Source organism: Pseudorca crassidens, chromosome 13, assembly GCF_039906515.1.
Source record: "Pseudorca crassidens isolate mPseCra1 chromosome 13, mPseCra1.hap1, whole genome shotgun sequence".
In the NCBI taxonomy this organism is placed as follows: Eukaryota; Metazoa; Chordata; class Mammalia; order Artiodactyla; family Delphinidae; genus Pseudorca; species Pseudorca crassidens.
In genome coordinates, this window is record NC_090308.1 from 43268570 (window position 1) to 43294465 (window position 25896).

Sequence of the window (25896 nt, forward strand, 5' to 3'; positions counted from 1 at the left end):
AGGAAGACACTAAAACCTAATCATTTAATTAACTCATTAATTAATTACACATGATACAACAGACATATTCATTGTGGAAAACAGAAACTTTGGACTTGGGAAAACAGTCTAATATCTGCTCGAGTAGAGAAGAAAAACTCTTGTTGGCATTCTTCTCACGTTTTATCACACAAAAAACGTTCTGATTTTATGGTATTTTTGGACATTAATATGAAAACCACAGTAACCAAAAGCTTGTGGTGAAATATCGTCTGGGAATCAGGATGGACGTTAGGGAAAAAAAAAAAAAAGAAAATCCTGTCTTAATACAGCCTCCTTCACTCTAAGTTCTCCCCTCTTCTCAGCATTCTCCATTCTGAACCAGGGATTAGGATCAATACATCTATATGAATGTGAGCAGACAAAATATTATGACTAAGGCTAAAGATTCTCTTTGTGTCAGCAGAAGGTGGGGACTGCGACAACAAAAGCAGGGTAAACATCTGCTAAGCCCATGTGTTCCCTGGGCTGACATCGGCAGGAGTGCAGGGCATGATCAGACAGGGGGCTGCAGGGACTAGAGACTGACATGCCTTCATTCAGAAAATAAAATTCCAGAATTAAAAGGCTGAAAGAACATGTGTGCATTTTCCCCTTATTATTTGAAACTACTGTCTACTTTTTCATTTTGCATTTGGGATTTTGGTGTCTTCAGTAAGTCAGACATTTAAACCAAGCTCACATATTTTCTTAACTGCTTAACTTTCTTGAAAATCCTTTTTTTCAGTAGCAGCTTTGCTCACAGGTTAGCAAGAACGTCTTTCAAAGTAGGAACGTTAAAAAAAAAAAAAAAGAAAGGAAGAAAATCCTCAGCCTGGTCTATGTCCCACATCTGGGATAAAGCAGGCATAAAATCCCCCAGAGGAAAGTCAGGGAATTCTTAAAATTCCTCAGAGGGGAAAGGTTATAGAAAGCAGACCAGAAAAAGACAGTTTTATGTAAATAATGAACAGTAGTTTTCAATTATTCAACGGAGAAACTGGTGGAGAAAAATCAACCTCTCCAGCTGAACACAAACTATTTTTCCAAGGAAAATCTGCCTCATCACATTCAGAAGAAAGAAAACTAAGGATTTAACACACATTGGAGAACAATCCATATTCTCAACTTGCTCTATCTCCAAGAGAAAGGCAACATGGCATCACTTGTAGACGCTGCCATGAACTCTAGTATTCTTTGTATTTCTGAACGTGCTTTAGACTATATATATAAAACTCAGTGGCAGTGATTTTATGAAGCAGTTTAGATGTACTTCAAGAGTAGAACCTGTAATGAATAAAAACAACTAATATAGCCATGCTAAATAAAATACACAAAATAGAAATAACTCTTGGACTCCACCCATATTGTGTCTAGCACCCAAATCTTCAAGGCAACTGGCTGCCTCCTTCAAGGCCAGAGAGCTGCCCAGAGTCTTCTGTGGTTATGTCTGAGGAGGGGTGTGGTCTCTGGCGACACAGAGACATGGCTGAGTCTGAAGTAATGCTCAGTCCCCACTGCCCCCACCCCGGGGTGTATTTTTTGCTCTTTTCAGAGAACAAGTGTGCTAATTTTTTTTTAAAGCCTGCATATATTAAATCCCCAAAAGTCTACAACTGGATGCAGCCATCAGTGCAATTAGCACTGTTGAGGGGGGAGGGTGTTGTAGGCAGCCAGACTGAGGATGGCTTGGAAGTTTCTCCTTTAACTGACCTCTACGTGCATAGAATAGAACTGAAGATCTTCTCTCAACTACTGGGTTTTTGTTTGTTTGTCTGCTTGTTTGTTTTCCTTGTTTAAAAGGCTTTTAACATAAAGCAAATAATTTTTTGCAACACTGCCCAAACTTTTCATTATCAAATTGTCTGAGGCTTCTTAACGATTATCATTTCACAACAATATCTCCATTTTCACCTTCTTTAAAACTGGCCTAACAGATGTACCATTAAAACAGAGCTTCACTCTCAACATATTTTTAAGTTTGTATTCAAACAGTATGAAGAAAACAGGATCAGGGAATTCAGCCATAAAAGTGAATGGATTACTGATACATGCTACCTACATCATGGATGCAACTAAGTGAAAGAAGACACGAAAGGCCACATATCATATGGTTCCATTTCTACGAAATGTCCAGCAGTGGCAAATCCATAGACACAGAAAATATTATACATTAGTGGTTGCCAGGGGTTTGGAAGAGAGGGACATAGGGAATGACTGCTTAAAATGGGCGTAGGTTTCCTTTTGGGGTGATGAAAATGTTTTGCGTCAACTACTGGCTTTTAATGTGTAGCTCAAGTTCTAGGTGGGTAAGGGGTGGCGTGGGTTATGGATGGATGGGCTGGAAGCTATGTGGAAACCAGAAACTCCACCTCAGATTCTGCACACACATTCCCTAAAAGGGGCTAAGGCTGATTTGTTTTATTCTCTTTCTCCTGCCTTATGCATATCACCCTCCTATCCAGGTCTGGAGTCACTGAGATAGAGACGGCTGCTCCACAGGGACCCTCCCAATCGAGAACTGACGCAAGCTATGATCACAGCCACTTCTGCCACATTGCTTCCGGTTACATAGGACATGCCCGAGGGTATTTAAACAAGAAGCGCTGTTCCTGAAGCACAGACCTCATTAAGATGTTGTTTTGGGAACCATGCCACCTCAATATGCCAACTGTTACCAAAGGTTCCCTAGTTATTGCTTCATATTCACGTGAGGGTGTCAGGGCAGCAAGACCTGAGTTACCGCACATTTGAAACATTCTTGTTGGAATACATGTGGGCCAGTGCAGAACCCACAGAAATTCTGCTGAACAATCATCTACGATGAATGAGAAGAGAAGACCGTGGCACTCGCGGTGGCACAAATTGTGCAGCCTTCCTAATAGCATACACACAACAAGCCCAGCCTCCACTCTCTGTAAGTTATTAATGCCTTTGCTGAGCTACCTGAAGAGTTAACATCTCCTGCATTTGGCGGGTACCTGTACCACATCGGACTGTTTCAGCTGTTTATGCCACACCTCACAGAAGAGGGGACCACAGCTTCCTCTTTGCATCACAGGGATTAGCAGTGTGTGCCTGGTATATAAAAGGCAGCTCACAGACGCTGGCTGAACTTGTGGGCCTAGGAGCTGATAGAGTGGATCTCATTATTGAAATGAGCAAGGAGAAACCTTATTCCTCCTTATTTGAAGCCAAAGCAAGTTTAGAATTTTTGAGAAAAAGTTTCTGCCAGGAAACGAACAGAGAAAAACACTCACGAGGCCTAGAAACTTCTGTAGCCTAAAACATATTCACTAGGTTTTGTTTGTTTTTCTTTTTTAACATCTTTATTGGAATATAATTGCTTTACAACAGTGTGTTAGTTTTAGCTTTATAACAAAGTGAATCAGATATACATATACATATATCTCCATATCTCCTCCCTCTTGCATCTCCCTCCCACCCTCCCTATCCCACCCCTCTAGGTGGTCACAAGCACCTAGCTGACCTCCCTGTGCTATGCGGCTGCTTTCCACTAGCTATTTATTTCATATTTGGTAGTATATATAAGTCCATGCCACCCTCTCACTGCGTCCCAGCTTATCCTTCCCCCTCCCTGTGTCCTCAAGTCCATTCTCTATGTTTGCGTCTTTATTCCTGTCCTGCCCCTAGGTTCCTCAGAAACATTTTTTTTTTTTTTAGATTCCATATAGATGTGTTAGCATACGGTATTTGTTTTTCCCTTTCTGACTTACTTCACTCTATGACAGACTCTAGGTCCATCCACCTCACTACAAATAACTCAATTTTGTTTCTTTCTATGGCTGAGTAATATTCCATTGTGTATATGTGCCACATCTTCTTTATCCATTCATCTGTCGATGGACACTTAGGTTACTTCCATGTCCTGGACATTTTGGTACATGACTCCTTTTGAATTATGGTTTTCTCAGGGTATATGCCCAGTAGTGGGATTGCCGGGTCATAGGGTAGTTCTATTTTTAGTTTTTTAAGGAAACTCCATACTGTTCTCCATAGTGGCTGTATCAATTTACATTCCTACCAACAGTGCAAGAGGGTTCCCTTTTCTCCACACCCTCTCCAGCATTTACTGTTTGTAGATTTTTGGATGATGGTCATTCTGACTGGTGTGAGGTGACACCTCATTGTAGTTTTGATTTGCATTTCTCTAATGATTAGTGATGTTGAGCATCCTTTCACGTGTTTGTTGGCAATCTGTATATCTTCTTTGGAGAAATGTCTATTTAGGTCTTTTGCCCATTTTTGGATTGGGTTGTTTGTTTTTTTTTGATATTGAGCTGCATGAGATGCTTATAAATTTTGGAGATTAATCCTGTCAGTTGCTTCATTTGCAAATATTTTCTCCCATTCTGAGGGCTGTCTTTTCGTCTTCTTTATGGTTTCCTTTGCTGTGCAAAAGCTTTTAAGTTTCATTAGATCCCATTTGTTTATTTTTGTTTTTATTTCCATTTCTCTAAATGGAGGAGGGTCAAAAGGATGTTGCTGTGATTTATGTCATAGAGTGTTCTGCCTATGTTTTCCTCTAAGAGTTTTATAGTGTCTGGCCTTACATTTAGGTCTTTAATCCATTTTGAGTTTATTTTTGTATATGGTGTTAGGGGGTGTTCTAATTTCATTCTTTTACATGTAGCTGTCCAGTTTTCCCAGCACCACTTATTGAAGAGGCTGTCTTTTCTCCAGTGTATATTCTTGCCTCCTTTATCAAAAATAAGGTGACCATATGTGCATGGGCTTATCTCTGGGCTTTCTATCCTGTTCCATTGATCTATATTTCTGTTTTTGTGCCAGTACCATACTGTCTTGATTACTGTAGCTTTGTGGTATAGTCTGAAGCACAGAAGCCTGATTCCTCCAGCTCCGTTTTTCTTTCTCAAGATTGCTTTGGCTATTCAGGGTCTTTTGTGTTTCCATACAAATTGTAAATTTTTTGTTCTAGTTCTGTGAAAAATGCCATTGGTAGTTTCATAGGAATTGCATTGAAACTGTAGATTGCTTTGGGTAGTATAGTCATTTTCACAATGTGGATTCTTCCAACCCAAGAACATGGTATATCTCTCCATCTGTTTGTATCATCTTTAATTTCTTTCATCCGTGTCTTATAGTTTTCTGCATACAGGTCTTTTGCCTCCTTAGGTAGGTTTATTCCTAGGTATTTTATTCTTTTTGTTGCAATGGTAAACGGGAGTGTTGCCTTAATTTCTCTTTCAGATTTTTCATCATTAGTGTATGGGAACGCAAGAGATTTCTGTGCATTAATTAATTTGGTATCCTGCTACTTTACCAAATTCATTGATTAGCTCTAGTAGTTTTCTGGTAGCATCTTTAGGATTCTCTATGTATAGTATCACGTCAGCTGCAAACAGTGACAGCTTTACTTTTCTTTTCTGATTTGGATTCCTTTTATTTCTTTTTCTACTCTGACTGCTGTGGCTAAAACTTCCAAAACGATGTTGAAAAATAGTGGTGAGAGTGGACAACCTTGTCTTGTTCCTGATCTTAGTGGAAATGGTTTCAGTTTTTCACCGTTGAGAATTATGTTAGCTGTGGGTTTGTCATATATGGCTTTTATTATGTTGAGGTAAGTTCCCTCTATGCCTACTTTCTGGAGGATTTTTATCATAAATGGGTGTTGAATTTTGCTGAGAGTTTTTTCTGCATCTGTTGAGATGATCATATGGTTTGTCTCCTTCAATTTGTTAATATGGTTTATCACATTTATTGATTTGTGTATTATTCACTAGGTTTTCAAAAAACAAAAATGAAAGAGGTAAACAAATTAAACTTAACTAAAGTCTAAGGCAAACTTGCTTTAGCCTGATAACCCAAAGGGAGACCTAGTTCCCATCTACCATCTTAAATCTGTCTAGGAAATTTCATCGAAAAGCCCCTATATCCAGGCTTTGGGTTTCCCCTTTAATCTTCTACCTCCGGCATTTGTATATCCTCTCTGTAAAGAGAAGAGCTAAAATTAGGTGGACAAAGCAACTGACAGAGGAAAAATCTCCAAAATATACAAGCAGCTCATGCAGCTCAATATCAAAAAAACAAAAAACCCAATCAAAAAATGGGCAGAAGACCTAAATAGACATCTCTCCAAAGAAGACACACAGATGGCCAACAAACACATGAAAAGATGCTCAACATCACTAATCATTAGAGAAATGCAAATCAAAATCACAATGAGGTATCACCTCACACCAGTCAGAATGGCCATCATCAAAAAAATCTACAAACAATAAATGCTGGAGAGGGTGTGGAGAAAAGGGAACCCTCTTGCACTGATGGTGGGAATGTAAATTGATACAGCCACTATGGAGAACAGTATGGAGGTTCCTTAAAAAACTAAAAATACAACTACCATATGACCCAGCAATCCCACTACTGGGCATATACCCTGAGAAAACCATAATTCAAAAGGAGTCATGTACCACAATGTTTACTGCAACACTATTTACAAGAGCCAGGACATGGAAGCAACCTAAATGTCCATCGACAGATGAATGGATAAAGAAGATGTACTATATACAATGGAATATTACTCAGCCATAAAAAGGAATGAAATTGGGTCATTTGTAGTGATGTGGATAAACCTAGAGTCTGTCACACAGAGTGAAGAAAGTCAGAAAGAGAAAAACAAATACTGTATATTAACGCATATATATGGAATCTAGAAAAATGGTACCGAGGAACCTATTTGCAGGGCAGGAAAAAAGACACAGACGTAGAGAACGGACTTGCGGACACGGGGTGAAGGGGAGGGTGGGATGAATTGAGAGAGTAGCATTGACATATATACACAACTATGTGTAGTGGGAAGCTGCTGTATAGCAAAGGGAGCTCAGCTTGGTGCTCTGTGATGACCTAGAGGGGTGGGATGGTGGGTGGGGGGAGTCAGGGGGAATTGGGGGGAGAGTCGGGGGGGATTGAGGGGGATGGGAGGGCGGCTCAAGAGGGAGGGGATATATGTATACGTATAGCCGATTCATTTTGTTGTACAGCAGAAACTAGCACAACATGGTAAAGCAAATATACTCCAATAAAAAAAATTAGGTGGACAGGTTTTATGCTAATTTTATGTACTTATTTCAATGTACATTAGAAAAAACTATAACTATCACATCAAACCTGAGGTTTCAACAGATAAATTTCCTGTTTAAAATACATTTAAGTTTAAAAATAATTTTAAAAGAAAAGTAAATGGATAAAGCAAAAACCGTTGAAGGTGGTGCCTGAATGACTAAAGTTTGGAAGATGCTGAAAATGGTGAGTGAAACAATGGCCATTAAAGGCTAATGAGTTTACCAAAATGACCAACCCTGACTCTCTGGCTCCCCCTACCACAACACACACACACACACACACACACACACACACACACACACACACACACACACACACACACACACACACACACACACACCCCTTGCACAAATTAAGTCTGTACTTTCAGATGTCTGCAGATGATCTCTCAAGCCATTCTCTCCCTAGTTCATTGTGCTGCAAACACGGCAGCGTGCTGCCACCTCCCTTAAAACTTTAAGCTGCCCTTGGCCCAGTTCAAGAGCATGGAACTCTCAATATGGCAAATTCGTGAGCTCCCCTCAGCAGCTGCCTAAGAGTACACAGTTTACCCATAATTCAATTCTCAGGATGGTTCTGAATGACCCTATTAAGGCCTCATTTCCCCTAACAGTCTTCCTCTTCTCTTCTCCACTAGTTTTTCTAATCCAGTTTTCCTTCTTATTTTTTGGTCTCACTCTACACAGCTTAGAGAGCAAAACATTCCTAAATTTTGACCTAATCAATGAATACAGTATAGTTGAGATAATTCAGATAGCAATTTAATCATTTCTCTGCTTGCATGCCCTACATATATCTGCAACAGCTCAAATGGCATAACGCTAAGGCCAAGCCAAATAATGCAAAAAGGACTTAACAAACTGACCGAATTCCAATTATCTTAAGTAGGGCCTCACAAAGCAACAATAAGCCTAAAGTCGTTTTGCTTTAATTCTGGTTCCAACAAGCCACTGCAGCTATTATGATTGCTGACACACAGAGAAATTTTGTGTGAAACGCTCTTCACGTATTTGATCTTTCCCTTTACAACAACTCAATGTGGTAAAGCAGTATTAAGAGTTAATCTAACAACATCTTAGTGTAAACTTCAGAGGCAGAAAAACAACCTCAATCTCCCAAACCCTAAACCAAGGTTCTTTCCTTTAGCCAAATTGTTAACATTCAACAACATTAAAGGTTCCATTTTTGTCATCCTTACACAAAGAAAGCACAGAAAGAGTATGCTGAGAAGGATCAAGAACTGAAAGCTATACGAGTACATCGAGTTTCAAAAATGAAATGGGTTTCCAAACAGTCTGGGCGATTTATAAATGAAACATACAGTAGTATAAAAGTTCTTTCAATTCCTCTGGCTTTAGAAATATACAAAGTATAAGGATAGAAGAAATCACCCTATAGAAAGTAAACCATGTCCCAAATTAAGATGGATTAAAAAACCCCTTATAATATGCGCCAAGTCTAAGGAGCATAGCATTATGATTAACATTATGGGCGTGGAGTTGGGCAGGCATGAGTATAAGTCCCAGCTCTGCTGTCTACTAGTTTTGATCAACTGAGTCCTGCTCTCGGAACCCCCATTCTCTCATTCGTAAAATGGTCCCAACTTCCTGAGGCAAAATAAATATTATGTGATGCACTTAGCATAGAACCTGACATGAAGAGCTTCATAAATATTTGTCATTTTTAATAAAAGGGAAGAAGTTTCAGACATGCAAGATGATACTAACCTACCCGTAAAATATTTTATTTGAAAGAAACTAAATATTATAGTAAAAGAATAAGAACTAAAGATATCCACTGACTAGGGCAAGGTCATGCCACGTGTTAGAGACTTAGCTGAAACTAGAACACAAGGCTCCTGACTCTTTAAGGCATCATTCACAGTAAGCTCCACACTCACTGGACAGGAAAGCATATGACCCTTGAAATTTTTCAAGAATTTGTTGGGGGTTTTGCCCCCAAAGAAAAGCATAAACATTAAATAAACTATTATCTGAATTTGATTGCTTTCCAAGGCCAGTTATTTATTCTTGGTGTACAAAAGGTGACTGCTGCTTACTGTATTCTTTGGAAAGAAAGGCCCAGTGATACAGTAAGTGCTGGGAAAAACAATCTCTGGCTGGGGAGCTGTTTCCTAGGAACAAGTTGATATTATGGAAGGAGTACATGAGTACTTGGAGGACATCTGCTGCCATTGCCAGAGATGATGATTTAAACTCAGTCCTGGCTCTGGTCTTGGGTCAGGCTATGTCATCAGCATCTCAGCTGATCACCCTAGGAGACGCTATCTGATGTTAATGAAACTAAAACCCTCCTCCCTCCACATATATAAAACCAGAATGTCAGTGTACTCATTTATGAGAAATACAACTATCAAGCAGATTAGGAAATATTTTCTGGCTTCATCAGAAAAATACAAAGGAAGTAAAATTATTAGACAATTGCCTGGTGTACAAGGAATCAGAACAAAGGCAGTGGGAAGGGCCCTGGGCCTGGAGCAACTCAACGAGTAGAGATCACCACCATAGCTGCCCTTGAAAGGAGTCTGTGTTGTCAGCATGTCACAAATGCCCCTGGGACATCATTAAAAATCAATGTCTAGGGGCTTCCCTGGTGGCGCAGCGGTTGAGAGTCCGCCTGCCAATGCAGGGGACACGGGTTCGTGCCCCGGTCCGGGAAGATCCCACATGCCGCGGAGTGGCTGGGCCCGTGAGCCATGGCCGCTGAGCCTGTGTGTCCGGAGCCTGTGCTCCGCAATGAGAGAGGCCACAACAGTGAGAGGCCCGTGTACCACAAAAAAAAAAAAAAAAAAAAAAAAATTGAATTGTAGTGAACATTTAGGAAAGAAGAGCAAAATGTATGCCCCCCACAGCTCCTGCCACCACCTCCACCAAGCCCAGCCCAACACCAGCTGTTATGGTTTGCCCAACCCAATGGATAGGCCCAGTAGTTAATAATATGACTAGGACAGCTAACCCTTCCACACTGGATCTGGATGTGCCCTTATCCATGAAGGGCTGAAACAGCCCAGCAGACCAGACAACTGAACACCCCTGACACCGTACCCTCTGCCCTGGAAAATGTGCAGACCCTGCAGGAGTTAGCAACTACAACTCCTCCCTCGTCATGCTTCCAGTAAAACCCAAGTTCCCTCCCTCTATAGGCCTCCAATCAGGGTTTAGGCAAAGCAATGGCCTAAGAGCACTAGTACATCCCAGCAGAGCTACTTATTTCCTTCTCTGATCTATTTTAGGACTTAACTCTCAAAGAAATCTAATTCCAAGTATTTGAGAAACATCTTGTCATGGTCTCACACATACTACTTCCCTGTTTCTATATATTTTAAGTAACGGAATATACATGTGTTTAAAGTTCTCCTCACTTTTCTATTTCAATTTTATTAAAGGTATCATTAGGATAATTTTAGTTATTTTTCCTCAATATCAAAATAAAGCCTTATATGTCCTTGGTAAATTTTTGTAGTGAAATAAATCTAACATTATTCTTAAATATGTCAAATGTTAAGAAAACATATGGTTTTGGTACTATGCGATCATTCCCTACAATTATACTCCCTGACGTGTAAAGCCTATGGACTCTGCCAAAAAAGAAAATTTTAAAAACCAAGGGTTCTTAATCAAAATGAAAGTTCTTTTTACTGAAGGCTTATTGTTTCCTTATTGTTTAAGGGTGAAACGAAATACATCTCCCCCAAAAAAGTCATTTCCAAACAAAAGTCCACAATATGAAATTATAACATATGGAAGCCCAAAGAATTTATACACACTACTGAGGGAGTAATTATAACCCTGAACCCACACAGCAAAACCACACTGTGTATAATAATGATGTTCACCACCTTTACACTCAACACTGGAGAACTTTAGGTTAAGTTTGTAAGTTAAGTGCAGCTCTGTGTAGTCAAAGAACATTTCTACATTGTCCCCAGGAAAGTTGTGAAGATACCACATTTTCTCATAATATAATCTGAAGCTCACTTTTTTCCTACACCAACAATGATAACAGTATAACTTCTTTATATGAGAATAATTCATCTAAATTATGTTTTAAATGGTCAGAGATATTTTCTGGTATCAAGTCTGAAGGCTCCATCTCCCACACACCAGATACTATCAATACTTGAATGAATAACTTGGGGGCTATCAAACTGAAGGCATAATTTAGGAGGAGAGTTTTGCCTGGTGCTCATTCCTACAAAACTAAAAATCATTAAGATCCAGCTTTTGAGAGAGTGGTTGCCCTACAGAAAGCAGAGAGGAAGTAAAATCTGTATCATTTTCATGGAGGCAGAGAGAGCAGGGTAGAGGTGGGGGCAAGGTCTACAAAGTCACTGATGAGACTAGTGGAGTACTGAATTTTGCCTGCAAAAAGCCTCAAAGACAAAATGAAATGGTTATACTTTATAAGACAAGCTATGAGTAAATTCTAGTTTATCTAGCAGTCTAACAATTGCATATCTTCTGAATGGTACTTTTTGTTACAATTTTAATCAATTTTCTTAATGATGACATCGGACGATAATATCCTATTTTCTGAATTTTTTACTCTTATATTATTTTCAGGCTAATTTAATGAGTGTATTTCTTTTTTGGTATTCTGAATCTTTTAAAAAGCAGTAACTTATGCGTATTAAGTTTTCCACTGCATTGTTTTCCAGAATTGGAATATCAGTTCCCTATCGATATTGGGGGTAAGAGTTTCTTGCAAATATTAATTAACTCAGCTATGTATTGAGAAGCCATTAAATCCAGGAACTATATACTAGGCATGAGGATACAAAATGAAAATTCTTCCTTAGTCCAAAGCAATTTATTTAACTTATTGTACCTGGCCCCAAAAGACAGTTAGCAATCTTTTAATTTTTTTTTTCCAAAATTTTTTTAAATAGTGAGTAATCAAAGATTTTTCTAGAAGAGTCTGAAAAATCAGCTCTGGCTTTCTCAGCAATCGCTTTAACCATGAAAACACTCTTTTCTGGCATTACTGACTAAAAATATAAAGCATGAAAAGATGAATAAAATAATGAAGCCAAGAGCTAAATATAACCTTATACAGTTTCTATAACAGTTAAACTAAACCACGAAATGCCCATGAAAACTAAAGTAAAATTTTTCTTCCTGCCATAGATTCATGAGGGCACACCAGTGAGGTAGTTAGGAGTGCTGGCTCGGGGGTCAGAGTGGCTCTTTTCACCACTGTATGACTTTGGACAAGCTAACTCTCTAAACCTACTCCCTTACTTAAAATGAAGATAGAAATGGTATTGGTCTCACAGACTGCTTGGGGGATAAATGACATAACACCTATAAAGTACTTCACGCTTTCTGGTAAGTGTTCCCCCAAATGCTGGTTCTCATCATTCACCTCCGAACCTGATTAGCAATTGAGGGCACAAGCTGGAGCCAGACTTCCAGAGTTTGAAACCCAGCACCACCACATTCTTAGCTATGTTCCTGTTTCCTCCTCTGTAAAACGGATAAAATAATACCTGCCTAACAGGGTTTCTGTGATCTTAAATTAGCTTCAAGCATTAAAAGGGTGCTTGGGATTTTAGAAAGAGTTCAACAAATGCTAGCGGTTGTCATCACCTTGTCAACGAGAACACCAAAGTCAGTCCACATAAGAGGAAGTGTGCCATGACACTACGAGGAAGTGCTCACGAACTATCACTCACAGAAAGTTATTTTTAAAACAGGTACAATGCACCGGGTACTCAGAACCTTGCAGAATCTTCAAGAGCTTAAAAATATCAAATACTTTGACAGATATAAAGTATTGGATGCCGAGAAGTCGGTCCTTCTTCCTGCACAACTGCACATTTGTAACTTTCAGGCTACACATTCCATGTAACTGAACACATCTGAGGAGAAGTTTCCACATTTAATACTATTTCTTCACCAACCAAATTTGATATACAGAGATAAAGCTTACTGATACACCATACTGATACATATGTGTTTACACAGTCAGAAAAATATCCTAAACATAGAAACAACAGTCTTGGTAAAATTTAAGGATGAAAAAATTACTTCTGAACTTAAAATTTTACGTATCTTATGTTTGATTGAAATATATTTTCTACTTCCCATAAATGATATTATACATTAGTTTTCAGTTGGTAATGTAATTCTTTGAATTTGTGACTATAAGTGCCTTTAATTCTGTAACCAAATCTCCCCCTTTGATTCTGAGATATGTTGACTTCTTTTCTTACCAGTTGTGATGGTTAATTTTAGGTGTCAGCTTGACTGGCCAAAGAGTGCCCAGATATTTGGTTAAACATTATTTCCGGTTGTGTCTGTGAAAAGGTTTCCTGAAGAGGTTAGTGTTAAAAGCAGTAGCCTGAGTAAAGCAGATTGCTCTGATATGGGTGAGCCTCATTCAATCCATTGAGGGTCTGAATAGAACAAAAAGGCAGAGGAAGGGAGAGTTCCCCCCCTCCTTTCTCTCTCTCTGTCTCTCTCTCTCCCTCCCACCCCTCTCCTCCTTTCTCCCTCTCTCTTTGCCTGACTGATGAGCTGGGACGTCGTCTCCTCATCTAAGACGTCGTCTCCTCATCTAGACGTCATCTAAGGACGTCTGCCCTTAGATTGGGACTTACACCACCAACTTTGCTGGGTTCCAGCTTGCAGACAGCAGATCGGCCTCCATACTTGCATGAGTCAATTCCTCTGCCTCAACTTCAACTTCCAGACTCCCTTCCTCTTTTCCACCTCTTTCCTGATCCCAATCAATACCACATAATTGCAGGTTAGTTCCTCTATTCTCCTAGCCCAGCATCTGCAAACTTATGTGGGATGTGTCATGACATCAATTATACATTTTCAGGCAAAGTACCACAAAACACGTTTTAACCTCTCATCTATAATCTACTCTGGTTCACTCATTGACAAATTTAGCTAAAACTATGTATACTTGGGGTAGGTCCTTATATCATCCCCTCCAGCATCAGGTCCTGGAAATTTACCCTCTAATGATAATGACTCTAAGAAGCAGTAATACCATGTTCAAAGCCCTACCAGGCTATGCCGGAAAGGGTTAACTCAAAACCTACACATTTCCAAGAGAGGCCTGTCTTCAGGACTGACCCTTTTCTGGCTCATGGGAGATGAGCTCTGAGCCCTTGTAATATTCTATGTGATAAGAGGTTTTTTTTGCATGCCTGAGGCCTTGGGTCATGTGGTACCAGTAAGATCAGATAATTTATACTAACAATGTGATTCACGACAAACTCCTGTCTTTGCTCTGGGGGGCTAGAATCTGAATATCTGAAGTCATTCATATAGGCGCTGCATGTTTACACGACTGAACCCCAATAAAAGCCCTGGACACCAAGGCTCGGGTGAGCCTCCCTGGCTGGCAAAGCTTTGCACGTGTTATCACATATTGTTGGTGGGAGTGGAACTTCATTAGTACAGGATACTGGAAGCCAGTGCCTGTTTCTCCCAGACTTAGGTCCACGCACCTTTCCCCTTCGCTGATTTCAATCTCTATACGTTGGCTGTTTTAAACTATAACCTGATTTTAACAGCTTTTTGAGTCCTTCTAATGAGTCACTGAGCCCAACAGTGGTCTTGGGGACTCCCTGACTTCCTTTTAGTTCAGTCATCTAAATTCCTGTTTGAATTCTGAGAGTCTCGTCATAACTCTTTGTCCCATTAGACAAGAAAATGTCGTGATACTTTTCACCAAATCTTTTTCTTTACTCAACTTCTATTATTTTTCTAACTTCAACCCAGAAAAATGACTCTGTCCAAGGATGTTGCTGTTAAAGCAAAGGACACAGCAGGATACACTGGACTCAGAAACTGCTTAAAAGCTTTAGATATTGTCTAAAAATGAAATACATGATGTTAGGCAAAAAGCTTAAAAGCCTTTCATTGGAAAGTAATTTGCTGGCATTAAACATACAATTCCAGTTCATTTGATTAAAATTAAACTTTCATTTATTGGATGGGTACATACGGAGTGATGCTTTTATCACAACACACAAGCTCTTTTTTCATTTCTCACTTATATTCAAGCATTCTTCCATTTTTTAATCTTCAAATACTCACCAATGATAAATTTCACTTTCTTTGTTGTTGCCTTTCACATTCTCAAACATTTTTATGTGTACTTTTGTTGACTCTCATTTTTGTCTCAGATCATAGTTCTTTGGAATCAAAATCCCTGAGCACTTTCCAAATGTCCTCCTATGAATCATAATCCAAACTCAGAATACCACAGACTTGGTTTGTGAAACAATGATACAGAGATGTAATTAACCCAAAGATACAGGCAGGCACTGCCTTCTCAGACTTCCCCATCTCAGTCTCAGTTACTGGCAACCAATCAGGCCCAAACTACCCCTCCTTCCCTTCCCGCCTCTGTCTCCATATTCAAACCATCAGCGAATTATGTTGGCTCCATTCTCAAAATACATCCGGAATCCAGCTACTTTTGCCACCACCATAACAGCCTAAGCCACATCATGTCTTGCCCAAATTACTGCAATAGCTTCCAAACTAGTCTCCCTGGCTTCACCCTCATCTCCAGTAGACATTCTCAACATGGGAACCAGAGCCATCATGTTCAACCATAACTCAGATTATGTCACCACTCTGTTTAAAACCCTCCAGTGTTTTCCCATCTCATTCAGAGTCAGCACCAAAGTACTGACAATAGCTCTCAAGTCATTACATGGCCTGACTGTGTTATCTCTGCCTTCACATTCTACAGCTCTCCCCACTCTTTCCCCATTCTAGCCAGGTGGCCTCTTTGCTATTCTTATACACACGGGGTGCGCTCCCTCCTCAGCACCTGTGTGCTTGTTCTTTCTGCCTGGCATGCTTCCCCCAGACATCCACATAGCTCGCTCCCTCACCTCCTTTACGTATTTGCTCAACTGCCACTTTCTCAGTGAGGCTGGACGTGACCATCTTATTTAAGTTACATTCTTACCACGCACGACCACCACCATTCCCTAACCCCCTCCGGGGTTTTATTTTTCTTCATGGCACTTACAACCCTTTAATCTACCACACAACTTACTTATTTCTTTTGTGTGCCTGGCTCCCCCTTCTAGAATGTAAGCTCCGTGAGGGCACTTTGCTTTCTGCTATATCCCCAACATCTAAGAGTGCCCAGCACTTAAGAAACAGAATATTTACTGAATAGATGAATTTCATGAATGTGTTAAGATGTAAACCTTTAAATACTCAGAGATAACTATACACATAGTTAGATAGCTATATAACTACATAAAAAGAAGCAATAAAAATCTTTTGTGGGGCTTCCCTGGTGGCGCAGTGGTTGAGAGTCCGCCTGCCGATGCAGGGGACACGGGTTCGTGCCCCGGTCCGGGAAGATCCCACATGCCGCGGAGCGGCTGGGCCCGTGAGCCATGGCCGCTAAGCCTGCGCGTCCGGAGCCTGTGCTCCGCAACGGGAGAGGCCACAGCAGGGAGAGGCCCGCGTACCGCAAAAACAAACAAACAAAAAAATCTTTTGTGTACCAAGATAAACATTTTGGAGGTAAACTATACTACAATGCTTGAACCTTTGAAGGTTGCTGAGGGCGATTCTTATGGAGCTTACTGAGAGCTGCCCCCTGCCCTGTGCCCTCCCAACACTTGCTAGGCACAAAGCTCCATGCTCACCCTCGGCTGTGGCTGGCTCCTGCACCCCCAAGCCTGCCATGCCCTTGTCAATGTGCCTGGCCCGCCTCTGACCACAGTCCACTCCCTGAGCATCCCTTGCTGTTTCCTAGCATTCCATGAGTGGTTTTCATGGGTTTTCTCAGGGTCTTTCCTAAATGCCACCTCAAAACTTTCAGCCCCTCTTGCACAGGATTAGACATCCCGTCCCTCCCCTCTCTCCTCAAGCCCAGACTGGCCAGGCCTCCCTTTCTGCGGGATAACTATTTCGGTGCCAAGACTTTTACTGAGGTTCTTCTGTTTTCAAATTTAAAGTGATTCCCTTCAAGTCCCCACTTTCAACCACATTCCCAAAGATTATCATCATTATTTAATGGTTTGGTTTAAGCGCTTTATTAGTGCTACTATTTGGAAATTTTTAAAAAATCCTCTGTACTGCCAACGTTTCTTTTATGTAGAGATGTCAAAATAATAAGGATACTTTCCAATGAATTATTCTTCCTTTCACACCTACACTATTCCTATTATCTTGTGCTAAAAACTTCTTATGATGAGCTTTTATGTATCTGTCTATAAAATGTTACTAGTCAAGAAACAATTTTTAAGGAAAAGCTTCACTAGACTGCTGGAGACCATGCATGCTGTGCAGAACAAGACAATAATTTCTGAACTGATGGTCACAGATCCACAGGCCAAAAAACATGCTCCTGCCAGAAACACCCCAATTCAGGGCCTGAAATGCCAGATATTTAATATTTGTGCCTGTGTGTATATTCAAGGTCATGAACGTTTAACTTGGTGTCTATATCTGCTCATGGCCAGATTTTACCTAGCTATTTCTTTTGGTCAAACCCGACCTGAGTTCTCTTCATCCATCGTGGAGAAAAGTCCTTTTCTACTAATCTTATGTCTTAGACTTTCTTCTCATGTCTTGTCCTAAATGAACATGGTGATGAGATGACCACCTGTCAGGTGATTCCTGAGTTAAATGGGGCAAGGGATGGTGCAGAGATGACTTGAGATGCTTTCAAATTAAAGATTTTGTGAAGCAACTTTGACTCTTTCAGTGATACATCCTCTGTTGTGCTCTCCCATGGAGACCGAATGCCGTTCTCCCCAAGCCATAAGCAAGATGGTAGCTAGCCTCTTCCATTCCTGGGGCCATCTTAGTTCTCTCAGTGACTCGCCAGGAGTGACTCTCCTGACACTTTCATCACCTGCAATCACTATCTGTCTCTGTACTCTTTTTAATCTTCACAGGTCATTTTTATTGTTTGGCGATATTTCTAACTCCCTCAGTGATTCGGGAACCTCAATCGCATTTATCCTTTCTACCTCGATCCCTAATATAAACCTGGTAGGCATCAACTTCTATCTTACATCACTCAGATGCATATCTACCCACTTATTCATTTCCAGCTAACTTCTCAGTAAAATCTTTACTCTGATACTTTAGATTTTTGCCTCTTTCCAAAAGCATTCCATTCTTCCTTTATCACCTATACTTTGGGACGGTGACATATCATCCACATTTACAGAGAAAACTGAAATTATCCAGTGCAAGTATAATGTCCCTAAACTTCTCTTAATGTCTTTATCTCTAATCCTAAATGGAAAGAAGTCACAGAAAGTCCATGTTGAAAAGAAAGAAGAGGGCTTCCCTGGTGGCACAGTGGTTGAGAGTCTGCCTGCCGATGCAGGGGACACGAGTTCGTGCCCCGGTCTGGGAAGATCCCACATGCCGCGGAGCGGCTGGGCCCGTGAGCCATGGCCGCTGAGCCTGCGCGTCCGGAGCCTGTGCTCCGCAACGGGAGAGGCCGCAACAGTGAGAGGCCCACGTAACGCAAAAAAAAAAAAAAAAAAAAAAAAAAAAAAGATGTAACTTGAAATCTGTAATGGGTTGAATTGGGTCCTGCAAAAATTCCTATGTTGGAGTTATAATACCCAATACACCAAAATGTGACCTTATTTGGAAACAGGGTCATTGCAGATATAATTAAGATATAATAATTATAATTAAGTTAAGATGAAATCTTACTGGAGTCGGATGGGCTCCTAATCCGACTGTTATCTTTATGAAAAGGGGAAGTTTGGAGACAGAAACACACACACAGGGAGAATGCCACGTCAAGATAAAGCTAGAGATCAGGGTGAAGCATCTACCAGCCAAGAAATACCAAAGATCGACAGAAACCACCAGAAGCTGGGAGAGGCATGGAACGGATTCTCCTTCATGGCCTTGGAAGGAACCAATCCTGCTGACAAGTTGCTTTTGGACTTCTGGCCTCCAGAACTGTGAGACAATAAATTTCTGTTGTGAAAGCCACCCAGTTTGAGGCACTGTGTTACAGCAGCCCTAACGAACTATACATAGTCCTAGCTCTACAGTTTTCTCATTTTTAAAGTAGGGATCGTAATTCTTATTATATCTACACCAAAGGCTGCTAGAAACAATAAACACATATAGTGCTTACCAAGTCCTAGGAACTATGCTGAGTACTCCATATGGGTTAACTCATTTAATCTTCACCACAGTGCCATAATATAGACACTAGTATCATCTCCTTTTCACAGCTGAGGAAACTGAGGCACCGACATAATAAGTAAGTCACACAGAAAGTGAAGGAGCCAAGATATAAACCTAGGCAGTCTGCTAATATTACCCATGATATAACTATCTTTGTAAACCATAAAGTTCCTCCCAAATTAATACACAAAGCAAAATGAACAAGTTTCTCCTCCAAGAGCTTCCACAGTCTAGTGCTGGCCCACCTTTTCAACATTATCATTCATTTCCTCCCTACACAAGCTCTCCCTTCACACTTACCTGTTCATCCTTGCTTGAGCACAACTCATATTTTTGTCCTTGATTCCCTCTGTTACTCTCTCTGGGGGTTCCCTCTACGGGCACTACTTCAAATGCATACCTTTCTCAAAGAACACAGTGCTATGTATGAAGCTTTCCCTAGCAACTCCATCCATAAGTGGTCTCCCCTATGGCCCCATATATGCATTGCTCAATACTCTTTGGGAATTCAGGGATGATGTCAACCAAGAAAGTGCTGATGCCATCGTATAACATGACAAAAGAAAGAAAATATTAACACAAACCACTAAAGAAAAAGGAAGTAAGGGAATTCCCTGGTGGTCCAGTAGTTAGGGCTCCGTGTTTCCATGGCAGGGGGCATGGGTTCGATCCCTGGTCTGGGAACTCATATCCCGCAAGACAAAAAATCAAAGAAAGAAAAAGGAGGTAAGTTTGCATGAGAATTACAAAGTACTACTTAAATTTACAGAAGTTAATACTTCCGGCTGAGTTGAAGAAGGAAGGATGCACTGAGGAGGTGGTATCTGAATTGGGCCCTAAAAAGGAGTCAATATGCACACTGAGTTACTTGAAGGTACTTGTTATCTTCTTTTCTCACATTTATTGTCAGTCCTCTCTGGCTCCAAAAGGGATTTGAGGCAGATCTCACCTGCTCAAGTATAAGCTGGTAGAAGGCAGGGGTCTGAGTCTTCTTTGTCTTTCCTATGGTGTCATGCACCAATGATTACATGCAACACAGGCCTTCAAAAATATTTGTGGAAAAGAATGAAAGAGTATACAAAGAAGGTAAGGACAAAAGGAGAGAGAATGTCATAAAAGGAGACAAGTGAATTCCCATGATTTTTCTAAGAAGTTCTCCTTGACCTGGCAGCCACCCCATTCCTTTGCTCACTCCTCTTCCTGTGCCTTTGCTTAGCTGGCGGGCTCTGCTTGCAATGCTTTCTCCCCTCCCCTTTCTGGCATAAAAATCCTCTGAGGCCCAATTCACTCTCCCCTTCCTAGCTGAGTATTCTCTGCCCACGTAAGCCTCACAGACATCTTCCTTCCTGCAATCCTGCTGCACGCATTTGTCTCTGTTCAACACTTAATTGTTCTCATAAAGTTTCATATTTAGTTATCCTCCAACCAGATTTTATAGCTCCTGAAGGCTGGAAACCATGTCATATTTCTTTTGCATGCCGCCCCTCTTTGCCTCCACCCAGACGTCCCCTCAAACACAGAAGTACCTGGCAAGTACTCGCTGAATGACTAAATCCTTTCAGTATTTCTATTGCTAAAGTAGAACGTTCTTTCATCTGACTTTCCAGGTTCAAAAGTACATTGAAAAAAAGTTATATATCAAAGCATTCATTTCTGATAACACAGATTTATCTTTTCTAAAACTTGCAATCACTGAAACAAACTTCAGTGGCTTCACCAACAAGAAAAAAGGATGTAAACACACAAAGAAGGGTCTGTTACATAACCACCCTAATACTTCTAGCTCCACTCAACTTCTTTAGGCGCAGAATTGATCATTTTATGGCAATTTAGTAGTATAAATACTGCCAACAGATTTCTTCCCCAAGAAAGAGATACTGAAAGTGGTCCAACTTATCCTAAAACTTGCCAGATGAAATTTCACAAGTAGAGGTGAAACAGAATTTTTAAAGTTCCCACAGCACATACTCAAATACCATTTGTTAATTTGAATATTATACAGAATAACTCTATGCAAGTCACAGTAAATCTAAAAACTGTAATGGTGAAAATCTTAGAACCCTAGCAGAGCATGTGGTAAACAAGATGAATCTAATCTGAACAATACTGGTTTCCTTAGAAAAAAAGGTGGATCTTAAAATTTCACACTAGAGTTTAAGAAAGGATAATTTGAACTATTGCATAAAAGTAACAGATCGATTCTTATCTTGCTCTCTACTCCTCCTGGGTTCTCATTAGAGCCAACAGGCTCTAACTTGTAAAAGACTTACATTAAAGACAGAGGAATAAAAGAAATTAACCTCACAACTAAGGGAGACACTAAAAGACACTTTTACCTAAGTTAACTCTGCAGGCTTTTCAGTGATTCCAAGAACCAGTTTCCTCTGAGAAAGGTAATTGTGAAAAACGTTTCAAAATTGCTTTGAAACTATGGGCTGTGAAACTAAGTAGAAACATTTAATTCCAGTTGCCAAAGACACTGACATTGTTGGGCTCCACTTCTTGACATCCCCCAAACCCACTGACCCAATATTGGCTAAGCGTGCATTTTCCAATACCTTTTGCAGCATCGCTATGAGCCTGCTTTTAAGATGATTACATCTTAAGTCCTACCTAATTTTCTTACTGAGAAAAAACACAACTGGTCTGACACCACAAATTAATTCTACTAGATTGCAGTATGTCAAAGGGACAAAGGAGCCAACTGAAAGAGTACCCAAATTGTTTGAATTTGGACCCAAATTCAGTCCAACTGAATTTGGACCCAAATTCAGTCCAAAGCTGAAACAATTTGAGCAACAAAATAAATAAAATAGTTCTGGATTACAACCCAAAGTATAAAAACAATATCCATGAGTCCATACTGATATAAAAATGACTGAATAAATAAATACATGAGGGAGAAAAGACAAATCTTTTGTGCATAAGAATTCCAAATGTTCGGTGTAGATACCCTGCTCTTTCGGAAGTGGAGCATGACCTCCCCCTCCTTAAGTGTGGACTGTGTCTTCCTCCCAAAGAGGACAGTATGGACCAGGGGGAAAAGAATAACCTCACAGTAAGAAACCTGACAAACGCTATTTCAGCCGGGTGATCAAGGTCAACATCAGCCATGATAAGTCATATTTATGATCTGTACCCTTGATATGATGTGATGAAAATGGCACTTTACTTTTATGCTCTTCCTCCCCCAAACCTAAAACCCCAGTATTATAATGAGAAAAATACTAGACAAATCCCACTCGAGAGACATTTTTTTATATATATATATATTTTTTTTTTTTTTTTTTTTTTTTTTTGGTACGCGGGCCTCTCACTGCTGTGGCCTCTCCCGTTGTGGAGCACAGGCTCTGGACGCGCAGGCTCAGCGGCCATGGCTTACGGGCCCAGCCGCTCCGCGGCATGTGGGATCTTCCCGGACTGGGGCACGAACCCGTGTCCCCTGCATCGGCAGGCGGACTCTCAACCACTGCACCACCAGGGAAGCCCTCGAGAGACATTATAAAAATGCCTGACCAGTCCTTAAAATTGTCAAGGTCTTCAAACCCAAGGAAAGTCTAAGAAACTTTCACAGAAAATAGGAGCCTGAGGAGACATGCTATTGTAACTAAATATAATGTGGTGTCCTGGGTGAGATCCTGGAACAGAAATGGGATATTAGGTAAAAGATAAGAAAATTTGAATATAATTTAGTTTCGGTTTGGGGTTTTTTTTTTTAACACTTCCTTATTTTCTGCCACTGCAAGATGCTCCAGAATCACCTTGTATATTTCCTGCCCAGTCCTAGAATCAGCCATTTCTCTAAGGAGCCCTGGTTACTTTTGTGAAGAATGATTTTAAAAACCAAGAACTGAGCGCTAGGTGTGCTCATTACCACCAGGGTATCATTGCTGCTTGTCCTTTGCAGCTGACACAGTGAGGAAATACATGCATGTATACTAAACCATGTATATATAATACATGTATCTATAAACAATTCTAAATTTAACCATCTGTACTGATACTAAGCTAAACATGAGTTCACACTTAGTCTCCAGCTCTAATCCATTACAAGGATCATTCTGGCCTCCTCCCCTTCCTCTTCTGTAAACTCCTACTTCACTGTAGAAAAACTGGTTCACTATAGAAAAAATTTTTTCTGTTTCTTTAATTTTGTATCTATATGAGATGCTGGATGTTCACTAAATTTATTTCATGATGTAAGTCAAATCATTATGCTGTATACCTTTAACTTTTATACAGTGCTGTATGTCAATTATATCTCAATAAAACTGGAGAGGGAAAAAAAAATTCTACTAGAGAGTCTATCTTCCTGAACAAAAATGAAGCAAAGTTCACATTGTTTCTATAAATGCTATTATTATTTTTAACCAAAATACTGCTATAAGAAGTTTGGAATATGAGGGAAGTTTCCAGACTCTTTCTGACATGGGCAACCTCTATGTTTTGACCACATGGTTAATGAATGCCCCATACATTCAGGTGACCACTGTTGCCAGTCTAGTTCTACTAGAAAAAATGGGGCAGGGAAAAGTAAAAGATATTACTGAAAGTCCAAATGGAACACCATAGTCTGATGCCAAGACCTTTTTAAACATTTTCTAAAATAAAAAAGAAATGTGGAGAAAAGTGACCTGTTTGGGGAGAAAACAGATTAAGCATAGAGGAGAGGAGTTTTCAGACACTGTAATGTGTATCTGTATGAAAGGTTGAAGCAGTCTTACATAGAATCAATATTTAACCAGTTAGCAAATACTTTGCTCTAATAAATAAAAATGCTAAGTAGAAACTATAAAAACAACTCGCATTTCAAACACTGAAACTGACCATTTCTTCTACATTCATATAATTAAGTCATTTTTAACTTCTAAGATTTTCAAATCCAGATGAGCAGAGGTCATAAAATTAGAACCCCAGAAGATAAATGCTAACATCCCTTCTGGACAACCTCACTTAAACCTCTCTAAACAGAGAAGAACTCAAAAGGCCTCCTTCATAAATCCATTCTAAAGGTTAAAACATTCAGAAAAACTTCCCTGTATTTAGCATAAATCCCTCTTGATGCCTGCTCTACGGCGATTTCCTCTTCTTTTTCTTCAGGGAAGATGGAAAACAGCTGTTCAACATTCCCTTTCAGTCTCCTTTTTCCTTCCTGCCAGGCCCATTCCCCCCCTGGGAGCAGTGTAAACACTGCAGGTGATTCCTAAATCCAGCTGGCCCCTGCCCGATTATCCACGGGTCTGGTGAGCCTGGCCCCATCCATACCTCCTAGGATATCATTCAACTGCCAAGGCCCCAAGAAGAGCTCTTAACCAGAATTTGTGGAATTCCAGAAATCCACTACTTATAGTCTGTCCTCAGATATAGCCAAACAACAAAAAGAGCACCGTGTCAAGAAGAAAAGCTGACAGTCACAACTGTAAAGAAGGTAAGCGGTGTGATCCTGCAGCCAGGCCACCTTTACTACTGCTCTACCTGGTGTCAGGGTGTTGAGTGCACCTTGGCGTGAAACAATTTTAAACTACTTGATGATTTTTATCATGCAATTCTTGAGTTTCTTGTCACTGACACAACTTTCTGGGTGTAAGCTAACTTGAGAAATGCTATAACCCTTTCAATACTTCAATGTAAAGGACTACTCTAAATGAAGGTGTCAATTTGTAGTCTGTTATTTCTTTACATGAGTAATCTCTACCAGATTCACAACATAATCTACAGATTGCTACATTTTACACTAAGACTTATATAACCAACCTAATGTTGTTATCTCCCACTTCAGGAATCGCTAACAAATATCTCCATTCTTCTTGCAATAGCAATTAGACTCCCACAGTAAAGCCAGTATATTGCCTGTGTACTTCATCAATAAAAATATTACAGACCCACAAGCTTGGTGAGCCCATTTCCTTTACAAGTTCTTTTTAAGAGTTATGAAATGCTGACTCAACTTTGTTGTGGTAGAACATCTGCACACATTAAATGCCTATTGCTTAGTAGCTAAGTTTGTTACACATGAGAAAAACGTAAAATCCTTGATTTAATCAACAGATTCACAACCCTATGGCATCTATGTATGCAATGAATATTTCAAATGGAAAAATTTAAATGACAGCTTTTTAAATGAGTGTGGACCTACTCAATTTCTTCTGAAAGATCATGTACACTAATTTAAACACACACAAGGAATTCTACTATGATTATCCTACTATTTTCCACATTTACTGGGGAGAAGAGAGGCACTATTAATTCCATAAATAATACCAGAAAATGTTTCTGGCATGCAGACATATATATACACTCAGTTGCAAACTCTCTCTGACTCTGTCTAGGACAAAGCAGATGGGCACAACCTACAATGGATACGTCACATATATGTAATTGAGAGTTAACTGCATACATGCCTTTTGCTATATTTTTAAAAACAGGACTATACTTACCTAATGGTTATAACTATTCTCACATATAAAATGCCAAAACAAATCATGCTTATTATCAGGATGTTTATAGCTTCTACATATTACTAAAGAGGCAAATTCTGTTCTTTCAGAAATTACCTACTAACATTTGATGACAACACTTACCAAGATCA

At 40.0% G+C, this 25896-nt stretch overlaps 1 protein-coding gene across 4 annotated transcripts in view; it reads right to left on the reverse strand.

Annotated features, from left to right (window-relative positions):
- The window catches only part of DSE (dermatan sulfate epimerase), a 70175-nt gene that overhangs the window by 37557 nt on the left and 6722 nt on the right, over positions 1-25896 (reverse strand). The window lies entirely within an intron of this gene.